Source organism: Cydia splendana, chromosome 11, assembly GCF_910591565.1.
Source record: "Cydia splendana chromosome 11, ilCydSple1.2, whole genome shotgun sequence".
Taxonomy (NCBI): domain Eukaryota; kingdom Metazoa; phylum Arthropoda; class Insecta; order Lepidoptera; family Tortricidae; genus Cydia; species Cydia splendana.
In genome coordinates this window covers 983,975-1,003,868 of record NC_085970.1, presented here as the reverse complement: position 1 = coordinate 1,003,868, position 19,894 = coordinate 983,975, and the positions used below count along the sequence as shown (strand labels likewise).

Here is a 19,894-nt window from a genome sequence, read left to right as displayed (position 1 = left end):
ACATTTTATAACTGCCAATGTGGAAGCACCATAATCTGCACTGACCTCTCGGACAACTTGTATGTCGAATCGGTGCTAATATTTCATCAACTTTACTATTCTATTGCGTGTTTTTTTATAAACATTTTGACTGTTCAGTATATTTCTCGAGTCATCTTTTATGAATCTTCCTATACCTATCCTCCTAAGTCCTGAGTTCCTTTAAAAATAACAAATTAAAATCGAATTCTGAACTATAATGGAATAAAAGAAGGTTCCAAATTCTAAACTGCAAAAATGACTCTGGGTCTTAGGAGGAGATTAATGGTGGTCTGACTCGACTGATTTGTTTCGAATCAAACCTTTGAACGCCATAGGCTATCGTGAGCGGCGCGTCATCGTGCACCTGTCAGAATGCACGAAGGTTGCCATTGGGATGTAGCCGCGCGTGTCAGTTGACGTCTTTGGCGTTCAAAGAGCCACCCCACACTAGCGTCGGCGTCTAGTCAACTCTATGGCTGCTGCTCGACGCAACGTTGGCGCAACTGCGCAGCGACGCCATTTCCCATAGAGTTGACTAAACGCCGACGCTCGGGAGACACTGGTGTGGGTTGACGGGTGACCCAAATGGTTAATAGCAATAAATAAAGATTCCACAATCACGGTTCAACCAGCAGTAGGGCGCCATAAACTGTAGATTGGCGTTTAGCCCTCGACCCACTTTACAGCGAGTCGTTACAGCTTTACGGCTGGATTGCGGTCGTGTGGGGCATAAAATTGAAGTCGTTCTAGATAAATGTCAGAATCGTTTGTTGTCCACTCAGAGATGATAAGAATTCGAGTATTATGAAACTAAAATAGGCTGCCTTTCCACTGAGGCGTAGATGTGCGGCGATGAGAAGAGACGCACGGGAATCAACATTTAGCATTGATTCTCTTCTTCGGTACGCTGGATTACAACCAATGCTATTGGTTCATTCCCGCATGTATTCTCCCATCTCCACCTTAGTGGAAAAGCAGCCTTATACGTTATACGAGAGCGTCCTTTTTTACATATGTTTGGAGCGTGACGATGCACAAACAATAAGTAAGTATACAACTATTCAGGACTTCATCACTGGAGTAAGTCAAAAAGAATTAAACTAAGACAGGTATTTTATACGTTTAATACAACATTTTTCAAATAAATCCAAGCTACAAATTCAACACGACGGACATAACGATAATTGCCTTCGCCGAGCGAGGATGCTCACACAACACACGTCAAGTAAAAGAGTTATTGCATTGCTTCCATACAACGGCTTAACGTACTGAACGTTTAGCCCGTGCAAGCAACAGTAATAGTTATTTGTTTTACAAGGGGGCAACCTTAACGCGGCAAAATGTATGAGAACAACGCAACGCATAAAGGGGCCCACTGATTACCAGTCTGGACGACATCGGCCTGTCAGTTAAACGCAAAGCTGACAGTTCCGAACACCTGAGAGGCTGATATCGTCCGACGAACTGGTAATCTGTGGGCCCCTTAAAATACTTCACTACGCGACGCGACGCTACGACTAGGTTCGGTGTAAATACTCGTACGAAAATGGTCTTACAAACTATAGAGTTAATAAATTGACAGCCCGTACCAACTTTACTTCTTCGTTAAGGTAAAGCTCTAAATGTCACGGCCGTGTAACCGACTAGACAAAATGTGTAATCGGCCATCCGGATAATTTAACGAGTACCCGCTTCACTGTGCAAAATATGCATATGACTTTAATGCTTGACTGGAACCATGAAATCGTAATAACTTCTGACCTGTTTCGTTCTCCTTACTTGAAAGAGCTTCTGAAAGGCTGTATTTGCCGTGGTCTCGCGGAAGTGGCTGCCTTATTGATGGCAGGAAGCGCCGGAAGCCGCCATTGTGCACCTGCGGGCTTCTGTCGCCGCCGCAGTTACGTCTGTTCTCGGCCACAATACACATATAGACGTGGTAACTTTGCACCGACTTTGATGAGAAAAACATAGTGCGGGTACGGGATGCTTTTTGAACCATTGGTGTATTAGGCCCGAGTACATAGATGATTCATTAAGCAACTTTTACTATGATACCAACCCCAAATCACAAGAAAATCTACATATGCTTTATTAACCTGTGAGAATAGGAAGTCCAGTTTTTGTGCAGTCTTTCCATTTCCGCACAAAAGGCAAAATGCAAAAATGTGACTAAAAAGTCTAAAGAGTAATCTGCCCGGTGGGCTTTATTCCAACATTTCCAACGCACCAGCATTCGCAACTATGTACCCGCAGCGGTGTATCTGACAAGCCAGCAATGCCAGCATTCCTGCGTCAAAGCGTTACACGTATCCGATTTCCAGGCCGTGTATCTCATTGGTTATTCGAACAAAGGCGTGTGGAGTACTCACACAGACCAGTGTAACGCGATCTAGGGTGCTTTAATTTTTTTATAACAAAAATATACAAACTGAAGAACTGCCCGATTCGAACTTTAAGATAGGTCAATTAATCGATCTAGAAACTTAAGTAATTATTTTAACAACTACTCGTAATCGGAGAGCGAAGTTCTTAACTTGAAATCAATATGATATTGCGTTCGCACAAATTTATACTTCAATCCTTTTATTTTAATACCTATAATAAAATTTGAAAATCTTTATGTCGTCTGGTGAAGCTATGGACGCTACCTCAGTATTCTCGGTAAGCGTTTGCAACGACGCCCCTGTGATTGAGTGGATGAAGGCCCGCCCGCAGTCCGCCGGCTGAAAAACTGCTCCAAACATCCAACAAACGCTGCGTAACTGCACGTTGTGCGAATTAACGAATCCGTCACTGTTAGATTGCTTTTTCACTAAGGTATAGAGCGTTGCAAGCGGTTGAAATGCTCGCAATACGCATTTTGACTAGATTTTTCGTTGGCATTATTGTGCACAAACTAGATAAAAACCGTATAAATACACGTCCGGGGAAAAAATGCTTTTACGCCAAATGTCCCGGTTTTTTAAGTCTTTGTCCGGGTTCGGCGAATTTAGAGATGGCAGCCCTGCCTAGTTGTGTTAATCTTTCACGCCCAATAGTCAATTTTGTGATGGTGGTATCTCTGGAATAATTCACAGCCTGTGACAGATGTGGCGATTTGATCTGCTTTTTTTATTAAAATTTTTATTAAAAAAAAAATAACTAAGGCATTCTTCACAAACCACCATGTTTATATATATGGTGGAAACGAAATATGGGCAGCATCAAGCAAATCTTTGTGCCTCAATAATATTGAGACGACGGTTTAATTTTCTTGGATGTTTTGTGTAGCGGCATTTCCTGCACAAGGGAAACAATTCTTTTGATTTTTGTCTTTGATTTTTCTATGTTTTTACTGGGAATATGTACGTATCGTAATCATTACACTCGTAATAAAATGAAAGATATTTTTCATTTTATACCGGGTATTTTATATTACACAATATTTATAAATTACGAACTCGTAGAAACGGTTAGCATTTTATGTTCTACTTGCTTCTTTTTATTAAAACATATTCATTTTGCTTGTTTCAATACTCAAATTTCAAATTATATTATAACAAATATATGTAGCAAGAGGATGGCGGCATGATGACCAGGAGCGAGATTTCAAAACTGCGAGATCTCGAGTGAAATGTCGAGATTCAATCTCGTTAGCAGGAAATCTCGATCTAGAAGATTCACTTGTGAATTATTTTGGTTTGAGTAATATTTCTGAGGTTCATGTTATTCAGACACTATATGGGACCGGCTATACCTACCTGACGATTTTTGATCGTTTACCCTACATTTTTTGAAAGTCATCATCATCATCATTTCAGCCTATATACGTCCCACTGCTGGGCACAGGCCTCCTCTCATGCGCGAGAGGGCTTGGACTATAGTCCCCACGCTAGCCCAATGCGGATTGGGGACTTCGCATACACCTTTGAATTTCTTCGCAGATGTATGCAGGTTTCCTCACGATGTTTTCCTTCACCGAAAAGCTAGTGGTAAATATCAAATGATATTTCGTACGTAAGTTCCGAAAAACTCATTGGTACGAGCCAGGATTTGAACCCGCGACCTCCGGATTGAAAGTCGGACGTCATATCCACTCGGCTACCACCGCATTACCGCATTTTTGAAAGTAGCTGTTTTATTTTGCAAATATAACAGCAAGTACACTGCACTGCACAAGTATAGATACTGAATTCTCAGGGATTTTTGATCAAAATAACTCATTTTTAATGACTGTGTCATAAGTATCTCGATCTCGTAAGTCTAACGGTCGAGATCTCGAAACACCCAATCTTAATTTTTCGCGCGAGACCTTGAATCGCCACCTTGGTTCGAGATTGCATCCCTTATGAGCTGTAAGGGCTCATTTAGACACGAGCCCTTAGGTCCAAACCTGAAGAAACACTAAATCTAATTAGATATATAAGGAAAAATCTAATTAGCCGATATCAAACATTTCTCAACTCACCGCCCCTAGTACACTGCGTCCACGTACAGTTGATCGCCCGTATCGCACCGATACCACCTGCTTTGCGGTTGCGGGCCGCCACCGCTGGCCAGTTCACGCATCGATTCTCTCTGAATTCATGATGCCCTGGTATACGAGAGTTGTTATGATATTGAAATATTTTTTTGAAATCTGATTTGGTTGATTGCGATGGTTAAATTGACCCCATTTGCGTGAAAATCGACGTTTTGATTCAAATTTCAACTAAACCAATAAACTGTCAAGCATACCAATTCGTCAGTACAAAAACGAGCATAATTCAATTCCTTTATAGCAGATTGAACCTAGTTGGTAATATATGTTGTGCATGCAACATTAAATTTGCAACGATTTAATGTTTATAGATACGTCTCTACATATATGATATGTAGAACACTTACGGCCCGATTCGAACAATGCTTGTAAGTAGTCACAGCGATACGAAACCGATCTGTCAGTGTCAAAAGTGACATTTATTCAACCAAAAAACGTCACTTTTGATACTTACAAGTATTGTTCGAATAGGGCCGTTTGATTGTAATACGGCCCCGACACTATCATGAATACTGACATTACTTTGAAGGAATGACGTTTTTAGTGATAGTGTAGGGATTGTAATGAAGGAATGACGGCAAGTAATGAAGTTTATTTTAATAATTTCCGTCAGTATTGGAGTTATGTCAAAGTAATGATACTAGAAATGACATTAATACTGACAGTGAATTGATTAGAATGATGGAATCAGAAATGACAGAAAGAATGATGGACGATAATGAAGTTATTAAACATTTTTAATATTTTTGAAGTAATGTCAAAATAATGACATTATACTGATAGTGAGTGGAGCGCATCATTCTAATCCCTCATTCCGTCATACGTAACAAGAAGGTTTTATACTAACAAGAGTTATTACTGGCATTTAAGTCAATAAGTGAAGTATACCTACTCTATTGTCATTGCTCTAAAGTTTATTTTCACTTGACTCTGAAGAAAAAAGAAAAACATGCAGAATGCGACGCCTAAAGAAAATCTCTCCCTTTCTAAAAGTTGCCATACAGGAAAAAAATATTTTTTACTTTCAATTGTTAACAATAATTAAATAATATTTTTTTACTATGGAAATTTGAGCCGTAGCAAAATGCCGGGACGGTGCTAGGACGATGATGGTCACCCTAATATAGTTTGTGCGCAAAGAGAAGAGTCGTGGAATGTATGGGGCCCAATACATTTCACGACTCTTCCCTTTCCGAACAGACTCTAGAAAGACGGAGTTCTCCCACGACCGTTAGAGTCTAACCACTATAATATATAAGAGCTACAAAAAATAAATAAAATAGGTAAAACATTTATTTTTAGACAAGAAAGGCACACAGATACATACTTCACAGACTAACATACATAATTATAAATTTCATTAACTTAAAATTAAACAGTATTATGGCGACAGAACGGCGGCGTGGTTCCGTTGAATCGTCTACTCTTGTGTCCGATTCGCGGAACCTCCGAAACACTACACCCTTCGGCCAGAAGTCTGCGCACTCGATGGTCCCCTGCAGCGGTCGCTGCACGCGCATCACATAAGAGTTGAAGTGCACGTAGTGGCGCGATCGAAACTGGAACACCTTCAGCGTGTAACCGGTCTTCTGGTGTAGATATGTACTCCACCTCTCTAGCAGCCGTGGCGGTGTAATGCAGGCAGGTGTAGCAATCTGCAAGCCGGAATCAGGCGGCTCGGCGGTATCACACTGTCTTACGAGGCGCCGTACTCGTCTTCTTCTTTCTTAACACCAGTGTTAAATCCTCCTCATCAACAATGGCACCAGGGAGCTTCTCCTTGGGAGCAGTTCTCTCTTCAGTACCCGAGCAGTAGTTCTTTCAGTACGTCAAGTATGGAGCTTATTGAGATATTTATGCATTCTTACTACGCAGGTTGAGCAAACTTATCGACTATCGTGGTCAGAGTCTATCTTCTTCGGCACGTTTTTTTAGATGTGAGACGTGATCTAGATATATGTATAATATTATATTAGTTACACTAATGAGTGAAGCAAATCTTTTCAGTCTGTCATTCTGTCTGACATTAATTGTTTGTTATCTTCGTTGCCATGGTTACGTCAAAACATTTTCAAACACACAGCGATTGATGACTGCCCTCAACAAATTATACACACATTCATACGTAAAGACAAATTAACCCGGGGCTGTTTGAGTCAGCAAAATCCTAACCATTTAATTTGGTAATATTATACTTTTAAACTTTTAATTGCATCTCAACAACTTATCCAAAGACAAGAATACTGAGTATTATACACAAACCATGCATTGCACATACACGTGTGGGGTATCATATAAAAGCAGGTTAAATAAATCAAAATGTTTTTTTATGTTTAAACTGCAAATATTTTAATGAAATAAGGCAAGATATGTAATTCTGAGCAACAAAAACGTTAGAGGAATTAGTCAAGAATCTTTTCTGTGTAAAATCATGCGATTTGATTATTTAGATTTTAAAGCCAAACGTTCATCTTCTGGGGGTCGGTTATCTTTTGGGCCACTACCCTAAATCATTTTCTAACTACCTATCTCTGTTTCTCCATTTTTCTGTCTCATCAAGCATAGAGTTACGAGTACGACAATATAGTATGGTTACGACAGGTTAGAAGAATTGGAACCGGTTGTCTATTGTTTGTCCGAAAATTATATAAAATAATACTCATATGCCCGAATTTAATTTGCCCGAATTGTTTGTTTACCATAACAATGATGTGACATACTCTTTGTTTACCTGATTATTAGATTCCAGAACGTACGAGTGCCATACGTGTTGTTGTCCATATTATTAATTGTAATAATATTATTTAATAGAATATTTAAACCTCACCTAACCCACTTTTCTAGTAGTATTTCTTTTCTGTAAGGGTCGCAGTTCAAACCTAACCTAACCCATTTTTCTAGTAGCATTTGGTTTTTGTAAGGGTCGCAATTCAAACCTAACCTAACCCACTTTTTTGATAGCATTTCTTTTCTATAAGGGTCGCAGTTCAAACCTTACCTAACCTACTTTTCTAGTAGCATTTATTTTCTGTGTGGGGTGCAGTTCAAACCTAACCTAACCCACTTTTCCAATAGCATTTCTTTTCTGTAAGGGTCGCAGTTCAAACCTAACCTAACCCACTTTTCCAGTAGCATTACTTTTCTGTAAGGGTCGCAGTTCAAACCTAACCTAACCCATTTTTCTAGTAGCATTTGGTTTCTATAAAAAAATATATTATGGCTAGTGATAATTATGGCTTACAATGATGATGACAAATGACATTATTGAAATCGATTTTATGGGAAACAAAGTTTCTGGCACGTGACAAATATAGTAAACAATAAGTATTGCATATGTAATTATGGGAAACAATATAATGGCTGTTGGCTATTATGGCAAATGAAATTATGGCAAATGAAATTCTGGCAAGTGGGTGTATACCATTGGAACCGTTGTTTGAATACTTAGGTTTTTTGTGTTCTTCAAAGCGTACTCTATAACAAAACTAAGCCAAACGGTTAGGAAAATAATAACTTAAAACTCCCCGTGAAAAGTAATGATGTAAAATACTGATAAAAATACTGATAAGTGTGTGGGGAGATTTAAGACTATCATGACCGGACTGGACGAAACGCTGGAGTTTCATTACAAGTCATGTCAGATTCATGATAGTGTCGGGGCCGTATAAGAGATACTTTAGACGCTTGATAGATATCTCTAGGTCAGGGTTTCTTAAAGTGGGGTCCACGGACCCCTTAGGGGTCCGTAGCGTGTTTAGCAGGGGTCCGCAGTAGGTTCAGTTACCTACCTACTATAGAAAATCTTGTAGTAAAGTTGACCACACGAGACCTACATAAGTGTAATGAAACTTTATTTGAAAATATTTTTGATCGGGGTCCGTGGAATTGTTTAAATTGTGAAAATGAAAATGGTCCGTGACTGCAAAAAGTTTAAGAAACCCTGCTCTAGGGGAAAAGTTATCCAGCGTACCTGCACTTTTGCCGCATTGTTTCAACTGCTATTACTGCTGACTGTACTTTACGCATGACCAACCATCGCATTAACTGATTATCCGTGTTTGCAGTACCATCGCCCACACTGTTAAGTGTACAGAGGTGGACCTTATGCCTTCTGTAATAAGGTCCACCGGTGTACAGTTAGCAGTGTTGCTGTTTGTACGATGCAGTCGGCTCGGTGTGGTTACCGGTGTTGTGTCAACACATCACTAATGCACGCTCAGTGTTCCGGATTAGGGGCTATTCATAAATTACGTCATTTCAAATTAGGGGGGGGGGGGGTCTGGACATCGGATGATGGCAGCATGACGTAGGAGGAAACGGGGTTATTCGAGGCATGATTTTTGGATGATTTTAGGGGGGGGGGGGGGGGGTCAAAAATCGATGACGTAATGTATGGACAGCCCCTTACGGAGGTACTTTCAAACTTACGTTTTGACATAAAAATGATGAAAACTGAAATTTATGTCAAAATTTACACAAAACCTCACGAATTTTACATTTGAACTTTCCTATTAAATCACATATTGATTAAAACCGTATTGCAATCCATTGCGTACTTAAAGATTTAAGTACAGACACAGAAAGCAACTTTGTTTTATAGGTACTATGTAGAGAAGAGCGCTTAAATAGGCCGGTCACCGCGGCATAAAGAAAGTCAAAGTAATAAGTAATTTAATCGTAAACACGAATGCAAAAGTTATAAAAGTATAAAACATAGAAAACAGAAAGCGCCCCAAATTTGCCCAATCTCTACATCAACTTATGTGTGGTAAACTAGTAAGTAGTCCTCGTAAACGCTCCACAAAGCGTCTCTCATAGTCGGCGCCAAATTGGCCGTTTAGTCTTGTAAATGTAAATGCGACTTGCCGAAAATCTCGTAAACTGTGTCGGAGTTGCTGGTAAACTAGCCGGGACACCGGGCAACTTGCCGGCGATTGCCAATCTAAAGTTACTGGCCGTTGGCCTGGAATGTCAGTGCAGGCGGTTAGCGAATACGGGCCATTTACAGACACCACATTATGAAGCGTTTACGAAGAGCGCGAGGTCACATGGATGCAATTTTAACCTCTTCTCTATGTATGATAAGGACCCTGACCGATTTCTTGCATTAATACGAGAACGAGAACGATTGTGTTTGCTCTAAACTAAAGTGTCATTCTATAGAACTTGCTAACTATGTAAACAAAAGTCACAAGTAAATTCATCATTCAGAGACAATTTCAATATGGCGGTTTGTTTACATAGTTTTTATACACTACAGCGCATCAGCGCACTTATGCTGAGTGGGGGATCCTGGTCCTATTTTAGCGTCCAATGTTGTTTTATTTATGTCTGTATGTCTTCTTTTCTATATGTAATATGTTGTAGTGTTAAATAAATGTATTTTCTTTCTTTCTTTTTGACCACCACACAATGAAAGGTTAAAATGCCATCATAGTTCTTCCATACATACTTTTATAAAAAGATGAACGCTTATTTGGTCGAGATCACTTATCACAATTATACGAAATTCGTATTACGAATCGTCCATAATGGAAAAAGTTATTTATCAATATGCTTAACTCAGACTGAGCTGAGGTTGTCCTAAGTAAGTAGGCAATTGAAAAGTTGACATCGTAATTTAGGTTAGTGCCATAAGTCCTACCTAAATCCTTTCTTTTTTTTTAAATTCAAACGTAGAAGAAACTGTATGCTAAAAGCATACCATCTGAAATCTGGCCGACGTTATCACAATAACTAATTATATACCTACATTTCTTTAAGAGTTTGAGTGCTTTTTCCACTTTAAAATACGATAGCTTTTTCCTTATCCACTGTTAATTAACTTACAAAATCCTCAAAGCCGCCCGTTTTTTAAATCCAAAAATACGTACCTGTAACAGAAACAGTTCGTTAACAAACAAACAAAGCAATTAAGAGTTTGAAATCGACTCTTAAAATGTAAAAGATAAAAGGGAGAAATCACGAAAAAACCTCAACAGAGAGAGCGCTCGACTAATCCGACCATACGGAAAACGTTTTACACAAAAAATAATTTCGCTCCCCCGTGGAATATTGGCAATTTGGCATACATAGTGAAAAACATGGCGGAGTTTGGCGAGATGAAATAACTGGTGTTGCTGGAAGGCTTCCAACCCGAGGTAGTAAACCGATTATGGAATGGTATGGAATATATCGAGCCGCATCGCCCAGTAATTGCATCAGCATCAAATTTTTTTTTTCAAATATTCTGTTAGTAGGCTTCAAGGGCTCTTTTATAAGTCAATGTAACATTATACAGTGGCATCATATAGCGTCATGAAAAATACATAGCAACATTTATAAATACAAAAGCCATTACCACTTAACAGCAAATAACTACTGCAATATAACAGAGATCTATTAAGTCTCTATAGTAAATTATACATTAAATTTGTAAAGTAAAGTGTTAGAGCTGTAAAATATCCCCAAAGCTATAGAAAATACCTTACTAATAGGATTTGGAGGATAATCAAATATATAGTGACATAGTAACACACATTTGTTATCATAGAAATACCGGGTGTATTCCCACTTGTCCCCGCCTCGTGTATGGCGGCGGACACGTGGGGCGGGGACAAATGGGAATACACTAAATAAGGATGTGTTCGGACATACTTGACCACTTTAAAGCCGTTACTAGTAGAAAACTCGTAAATCCATATTTACAAGCTTCCATTAGTTAATTTACCTATGTTTTAGAAATTACAGATTCAGATAAACGATCCTACGTAATAGCTGATTGAGGCTTTATGGATTGTGCATCACAAGCAGCAGCTGCAGAGGTATCTTTATTGGTCTCTATGTGTATCTTAAATACAAAACCGGCCAAGTGCGAGGCAGACTCGCGCACGAAGGGTTCCGTACCATAACGCAAAAAACGGCAAAAAAAAACGTTTGTTGTATGCCCCACTTAGCCCCACTCAAATATTTATTTTATTTTGTTTTTAGTATTTGTTGTTATAGCGGCAACATAAATACATCATCTGTGAAAATTTCAACTGTCTAGCTGTCACGGTTCATGAGATACAGCCTGGTGACAGAAAGACAGACGGACAGCGGAGTCTTAGTAATAAGGTTCCGTTTTTACCCTTTGGGTACGGAACCCTAAAAACTGCATATACGGCACGGCCGATATTTTCTGGAAGGTTTCCAAAGCTCGAGGCAATAAACCGATTACATAATTGAGCTGCACTCGCATAGTTCATGTGCAATAATGTGCATTGTGCATCCAATATTGAAATAACGGGGAGGGCTCCCTCCGCTAAATGCAAAGAGATGACATTGGTATTTCCGTTCCTTTTACTTGTACGGTTATGAGGCCCTGGTAACTGCATACATTATTAAATGGCGACAAATGCATTAAAGGTTGAGTTTAGAACTGAATTTGATACAATGCAGAAGTCCTAACCCCGCCATTATGAAAATTTTCCAAAAACTGAATCGCCAAAAAAAAATATATCGAAACTGCTCACCACACGAGAATCGGTAAAAAAATTGCTTCGTCTTCTTTCACTCCACTGAGTTGTCGTTGCATTCTCTCAAATAAAACTTCCCAATGTCATTAACTACCAGCCGCTAAACACTAACTTTAGACAAACCAGACAAAAGACAAGCCTCCCCCCACATAAATAATAATGAAGCCTATTCTGTTTTACAATTTTTATAAGGTTTTATCTTATTTTGATACGACCTTGAAGCCAATTTGTAAGTACGTTTTGATATAAGTATAAATGATGTCATTTCGCTATCATTTGCGCAATAAAATTATTACATTCGCACTGGTTCATGTATTGGCGCGAGCGAGATACGCAGACATAATTTTGATGTCAAAGTGTATATTTGAATTGGCCTTTGATGTCAAAGTGTAAATTTCAATTGAACACCAATCAGCGTTGGCGACACAGGTTGATCTAAATAAATGCACCTAATTAAAACAAAATTATTAAGGTATGTGGGGAAGACCGGCATATAGTTTCATTTTTACGCTTGGAGAGACTTTACATGTCTAGATCTTATTAGTATTACTGATGATGATGTCCTCCCAGACGTATCCGTCGACGGCGATATCCTGACAAGCTTTTTTATTTATTTATTAAGTATGAGTTTATTAAGTACCAGTATTAGTACTCTGACATTGCAGACTTTATAAATCTCATTTATATTATTATATTAAGATTATTATAATGTAATGTTTACCCAGGTATTGGGTGTTGCATTTATGTATAAATGTTGCTATGTATTTGTCATGTCACTAAATAATGTAACTTTATTAGCACTTTATTATTTCACAAAATAAAAAAGTAATATTCTATTTTTATTTTACATATGTCAAATCATTAAAACAGAATCAGCCACATGTTTCTGAATGTCTGTAGTCCGTCGGAAAGTTTGAATTTCCCCGGGTATGCTTTAATCGGATCTTGCAACAAAGAAGTGCAGTATTTCAAAACTATTGCAGTTCTGTCTGAAGTTGGGCAAAGAAAGCCTGGAAGGCGGATGGACGAACTTCTTCTACTGTAGACACAATTATGTAGAAAAAGTTACTGAATTTCAGACTGGTAGGTATAGAGTAATTTTATACTAGTGGCTTTGTGAGTAGTAGAACTCGCGATAAGCTTCATAAGCTTAAAAAAAAACAACGGGTTGCACTCCGGGAGTGCCGACAGAAGTGAAAACTCAATAACTAGTCCAAAATGTCTGCAGTACTCAAATAAAAATAAAAATATTTATTTGCATAAGTAAGGGTACAATGGGTTGTATACAAAGTTTTCAGTCTCATTCCTTATTTTACCATAATATGGCATAATATTATTTCACTATGTATAATTAGGATTGTTCATTTTTTTAAATGTTCTATTTCGAAAAGCATTTCTGGATATAAGGTTTTTAAACGATTTCCGACATTTGCTGCGATATAATAATTGAGGATTGAAGATATTTCAACAAATATCCTTATGACCTTAGTTTGTCCTCTCCTGGGCTGAATGTAAAGTTATCGAACCATAGTAAATAAATCCGTCACTCACGTAATTGTCAAAGATATCATTGTCATAATTAAATTTTTCAGTTAAACCGCTGCGCTTGTTGGTTACGATTTGATTTATAATTAATACCTAAACAGTACATTTCATTGCTTAATAATATATCAAAAACCTTATTCCTACGTGTGGGAATGATTCACAAAAATAATAGTTCAAATCCACGAAGACCTACGGCGTGAAAGATGGTGCCGTGAATTAAACTTGGAATATACGTTATGACTAAAGTTCTTTGGTGAATAACATTGTCCGTGACACATGACGTCAGCGTTACGTTACGTTACGTTACGTTACGAGTTTATCATTTTTACCCCACCTCAAAAAGTGCTCAGCGCCGCTAAAGAAGTTTTCACTTCAAAAAATTCGGGCAAGTGCGAGTCGGACTCGCGCACGAAGGGTTCCGTACCATATAAAAAAAAAACAAAAAAAAAAGCAAAAAAAAAACGGTCACCCATCCAAGTACTGACCACTCCCGACGTTGCTTAACTTTGGTCAAAAATCACGTTTGTTGTATGGGAGCCCCATTTAAATCTTTATTTTATTCTGTTTTTAGTATTTGTTGTTATAGCGGCAACAGAAATACATCATCTGTGAAAATTTCAACTGTCTAGCTATCACGGTTCGTGAGATACAGCCTGGTGACAGACGGACGGACGGACGGACGGACGGACGGACGGACGGACGGACGGACGGACAGCGAAGTCTTAGTAATAGGGTCCCGTTTTACCCTTTGGGTACGGAACCCTAAAAATCGTTGGGTCATTATCACCACGAACTCACAATGGTCTTAAGTGCCATAAACCCTACTGGCACTTAAATCCTTTATGCCAATACTAACATTTTGTTCATTTTGCTCCGTAGCGAACGAAATGCAACTGTCACTGTTGCACTAATATGGAAGAATGATAGAGACTAGAGAGACACACAGCATTTCGTTGTAGTAGCGTAAGCGATTGTCACTTGGGCTAGGCGGGCTGCTCACAAAATTTTCTCAAGAATTGGTTGAGAAAACCGGCAGAGGTGACATCCCGACATACGAAAGCGTTATTACTCAAGCTGGAACGGAGAGTTTCGCTAACGCTTGGTCAGTAATGGTACTATAAAGGCTCTTTACTTTTTAACTTACAAACCCGACCCTAAAACTCACCAATTTCCTCCTCCTAAATTATGTACGCACTAAAAACCTCGAAACAAAAAGTTTCGTTTTATGACACGATTTTTCATGTTAAATTATTTAAAGTATCTTTAAGCGGCGAATTAATTAAAAGTTTGGCGGAGTCATTAAAATTCGAGAAAGCCGCCGGTGAAAAAACGGCAGTCTTCGTACTTTTAATCCGTTTAGCTGAGCCAACTACTTGGGCCTTGTTTTAAAGATAAGGAATGGACTTATTGAAAATTACTTTAAGCCTTGCATACCTATAATAAGTTTCGAGGTGAATCTACAGTTAGCACTTACTAACAGTTCCAACTCACTATTCTACTACTACCTACTACTACCTATTAGAGTTGGGCCGAATATGTAGTTCGGCCGAATTATTAGGTTCATCTGTATCATAATAATAAACCATTTGAAAACATTTAATTTCATTAGTAACTACAGATGAATCGCTTCCTAGGCAAACCATAGAAACTAACAGGTCACAAGATCGTCACAATAAAAATTTATAACAATCTCATGATTCAAGATGTCTCATTATGTGTTTAATGACAACCGGAAAACGTAACGTAATGAAAGAGAGGACTTGAAAAGTTCTGGAAGAGTTTTACAGTGTTGCAACACTGGAAAACTTGCGGGATATGCCGTATACCGAATATCAGAACAACCCGAATACCAGAGTATACTTACGGCCCATCTCTGGATATCTTTATGTATCATAAAAATACACATAGGTACATAGAAAAATTAATAAAATAAGGGATTTAATAGGCGATGTTTTCTTAGAGAATATTATTTTTTCCATATGTCAACCACACGCTTAAAAACATACGTGCCAAAATAATGGCCCCTCTGCCGTATCCTTCCCAAATATGTACGTAAGCTTTGCACCTAGTTTCACCCTGCATACATAAACATCGAGGAGATTATATTTTAATTATTACCTTGCAAAATTACTCTGTAATGGCGTGCTTTAAAATTTAAATAATTTCCATGGGTAGGTGCTCCCGACGGGCTTCGAGGTAATGCCTCGAATTAAATTAACATGAACACACAACCGGCGTCTGCTGTTTACCGACAGGTACCTCTGTGTTTATGAGGTCCTGGTCAATTTGGTGGCCGTTTGTGTTTAAACTACCTACGTTTCAATTTATATGTGTGTGTGTGTGTTTGTGTATCGTTTGTTCGTCACTCTCTAACATTCAATACCTACTTATATCAAAAGTTCACAAATACATATATTTGAATATTTTGAAATAACTTCTTATACAAACAATTATAAATAAATCTAATACCTTACACATACAGTATTTCGAATACCATACAGTATTTTCATAAAAGTTCTCTTAATAGCGACCATTTTCATTTGCGCCTTGACAACTGACAAAAAGATGACTGATGAAAAATTACCCGTTATCAATCTCATTTATTATTGTCATTATCTAATAATTTAGGAGGAAGTTACACTTTACACTAAATTTGTCAAAACTTTTAGGAAAAGCGCGGCCACTTTGAAAATAGGGTATAACTAAAATAAACAGACCGCAAAGTAGCCGTCGTTATACGCTTAAAAATGCGAAGTGAGTCAGACCGGTAGAACCAAATTTTTCCTCCTCTTAAAAGGAGCTTTTTACGCAAAGAAAATTACTGTTAGAAAAAAATGGTTTTAATAATTCAATCTTTGCGTCCTCCGGGCAGCGTAACGGCATCATTTAAAATGCTAATGCGTTTTACATACTGCATTTATTATGCTGTGGCATACATTAGGGCGCATAGCCGGAGTATTATCATTAGTTTACATTAAGGTTAGGGAATGCTTTCAAGAGAGGGCTGTGACCTTTATTATATAATGTATTTTAGCACTTCCCTCTTAGCGCAAGCGTATACGGCACGCCATTCACATGTAAATACTCGTACATTCAGAAATTACTCTGTTTCTTACACTGTAGATTAGAGATGCACCGGATATTCGGTTACTATCCGGTATCCGGCCTATCCGGCCCTGATTTTAATATCAGGCCGGATAGTAAGTCACTATCTGGTATCCGGCCGGATATTAAAATTTCGGATAGTAACTTTGCTTGATTTCGGAGTAAACAAATTGGATTTAAGAAACAGTCGTCACGGTCATATCGTAGGTACTCGTTTATTATTTCAAAACAATTTAAACATCCACTCACTCGCGCACTCATATCGAACCTAGAAATGAGTCCGCGCCAACGTTCACCACGAAACACAATGCACCTGCACAATGCGCACCTAAAAAATCGATATGTAGAGTTCCGCCGGCCGACTATTCGGCGGCCGGATATTGAATATTCGGCCCATGGTCAGGCCGAACATCCGGTATCCGGTATCCGGCCAAACAACTATCCGTTGCATCTCTAGATTCAAATTTCACAGACAAATTTTACAATTTTTCGTTGTATGGCATGGCCCTAGGCGAATATGACAAAAGAGAGATAGGTTCATCCTTTTATACAGTCATAGCGGTCATGTTGCGAATATAGGAAACACGTGCGGTCTCATCGCTGTCAGAGGGATGCTGGTTAATTAATTAAGTTTTAATAAGCTTGAATAAGCCGCAAACGGCCGAAGCTTACTGCGGCTGCAGATTAAAATGCTTTAAAACTTATTAATGATAATGAGCAAACAACAAATACGAGATTAAATGTACTTTCATTAAAATACTGGCAAAAATAAGAGTTTATCTGATATAGTGATTTAAGAGCAACTTAAAAATAAAGTTTATTTGGTTTTCATTTGGTAAGATTGTATTTATCCCCAAATTCTTATCCACAGAACACCGCCTCTAGAAACCTAATATTGGCCATTTTGTTCCCGACGCAAATCACCAAACTGTGAGGTGCGGGAGGGGTGCTCACGGCGTTGCGATTGGTCGTTTCAAACATGGCGCGCGGACACGTGTAAGCGTAGGGATGGGACATGTTCATTACAGGTAGTGGGTACTGCTACCAGTGATACCGAAATTTATTGTGGTAAAATTGTTACCAATTTAGAATACTTAGAATAAACTTACTTAATAATTATATTGATTAATTTAATATTTCATTAAGTAATTTAACAATGTACCTGAAATGTTTACTTAACATATTAGGGCATTTCTGTTTAAAGTACCCAGAACATGAATTTTAAAGTTTAGAATTTTTATATTATTTCCACTCAGAATCGCAATCTCTTTCGATACGAGAAAAAAGTCTCGCCAAAGTCTCATACAATTATTTTCTTTTCTCCGTTTTATTAAGGTCATAGAAGGTTGTATTGAAAACATATTCAAATGGACCAATAACATATGCCTATTACAAATCAACTCCGAGTTGTCTCGCACTTCTTTGAAGTTCATCATCAGGTCCATCTCGTGACATGAGACCTAACTGCTCACCTAGAGGATTCTAAAAAACCCATACAACATATGTCTATCACAAACCAACACCGAGATCCCTCGCACTTCTTTGGAGTTCATCATCAGGTCCATCTCGTGACATGCGGCCTAACTGCTCCGCCAGGCCAGCCTAGAGGATTCTAAAAAACTTACACAACATATTACCTATATATTATGTCTAAAATGGTACAATACGGTATGACGAAGCACGAAGTTTCCGCAACTGAAAAACCATCATCGTCACATCACTAGTCGAAAGGGAAAGGGATAGCGCATTGCATTTTCAAGTTGACGAAAAGGGACGGACATACTTCGCCTCTGCTAACGACCAGTATAAAATGAACCCCGCGGACAAGAAACATTATTCAATGAAATAATGAATTTGACTTTCCTGTGGGATGTTATTCCATCTGTTTCGTAAGTAGATGTCTTAGATGACTTGCCACACCATTTACGCTGCAATATCCCATGATTTCCCAATGAATTCAATAGTTTACGATTTATTTTCTTAGACTCGTGCACACTGCTAACAGGTCGTAACCTTGGGCGCAACTGCACCTCTAGCACAACTGGCCGCGACAGGCGCGAGAAGAGACAGATCGGCGAGACTTGGCGGCTTGTCGCGTGTTGGCAGCACAACTCACGCGCGAGAGCCGCGACAATCTCGCGATCAGGTGTCACTGTCAGAAAATGACAACGATCGCGACTTTGAACTAAAATCCGTAGCACAACTGCCTATTTTGAGACAAAATATTCTCTCGGCTTTATGTCAATCCGCGAGTTGAAGTCTACGCGACTTTATAACGCGACTCGCTCTCGCGGGTGGTTTGCTTGTACTTTTTTAACTGAACTCATGATAATTATAACTTAAAAACAAGTTTCATATATTATGTAATAATATAATTTGTATAATTACTTATTGCCCTAAGGGATAAGGAAGTATGGAACAATCACTAAATGCGCTTTACGCACTCTTATATCGATTATGCACGGTGATACCTACAAGTACCACAACACACCCATCATGTTTACAACTTTAATTTCAAACAGCTAGCTTGTAGGTACTCAATTAAGTAAATAGGTACATATGTAGGATTTTTTAAATTTCAATTCAGGTTCGTAAGTTTGTAAAAGTAATCCTAAGACTTCCTTACACAAAACTTTCATCAACCTAACAACGGAGCCCGCTTGCTTGTACATAAACGAAGCCGATGAGGTGGGTAGGTACAAATGTTCAAAACAAACTATGCAACTTATTAAGTAAGCCATAGTCTTAGTAGTAGTATTTAGGATCACGGTTAGATGTCTAATTTCAACAATCTCTTACTATCAGGTACCGTTTGGAACCTTCCTCGACTTCAACAAAACATACCTACATGTGGCCTGTGCCCGCTGCATCGTACTGTAACAGAATGATGTAATACGTGGCTGTAACAGGATCATGTCCGGCTCAAAATCATGCTTTGTATGAAATATTATCAGTCATCACCCACTAAACCATTCCGTCCCCTGCCAACACCATACCGTGACGTGACTGGACCGACCCGACCAACAATATTTTGAAGGAGTCGTTACGCTCATGTCATAGTCTGCGTAGCATAGGTACGGTTATCATATGGTCTACCATATTGAAACTCCTCTAGATCATACCCGCGTTCTAGATGTTTCACTTCATGTTTGACAGGGCCTGATACGATCATGCTATGATACGTTGCTGTCAGCATTAGGTATGAAGT

At 38.6% G+C, this 19,894-nt stretch overlaps 1 protein-coding gene across 1 annotated transcript in view; it reads right to left on the bottom strand.

Moving 5' to 3' along the window:
- Positions 1-19,894, bottom strand: part of LOC134795192 (neurobeachin-like) — an 868,575-nt gene that overhangs the window by 454,485 nt on the left and 394,196 nt on the right. The window lies entirely within an intron of this gene.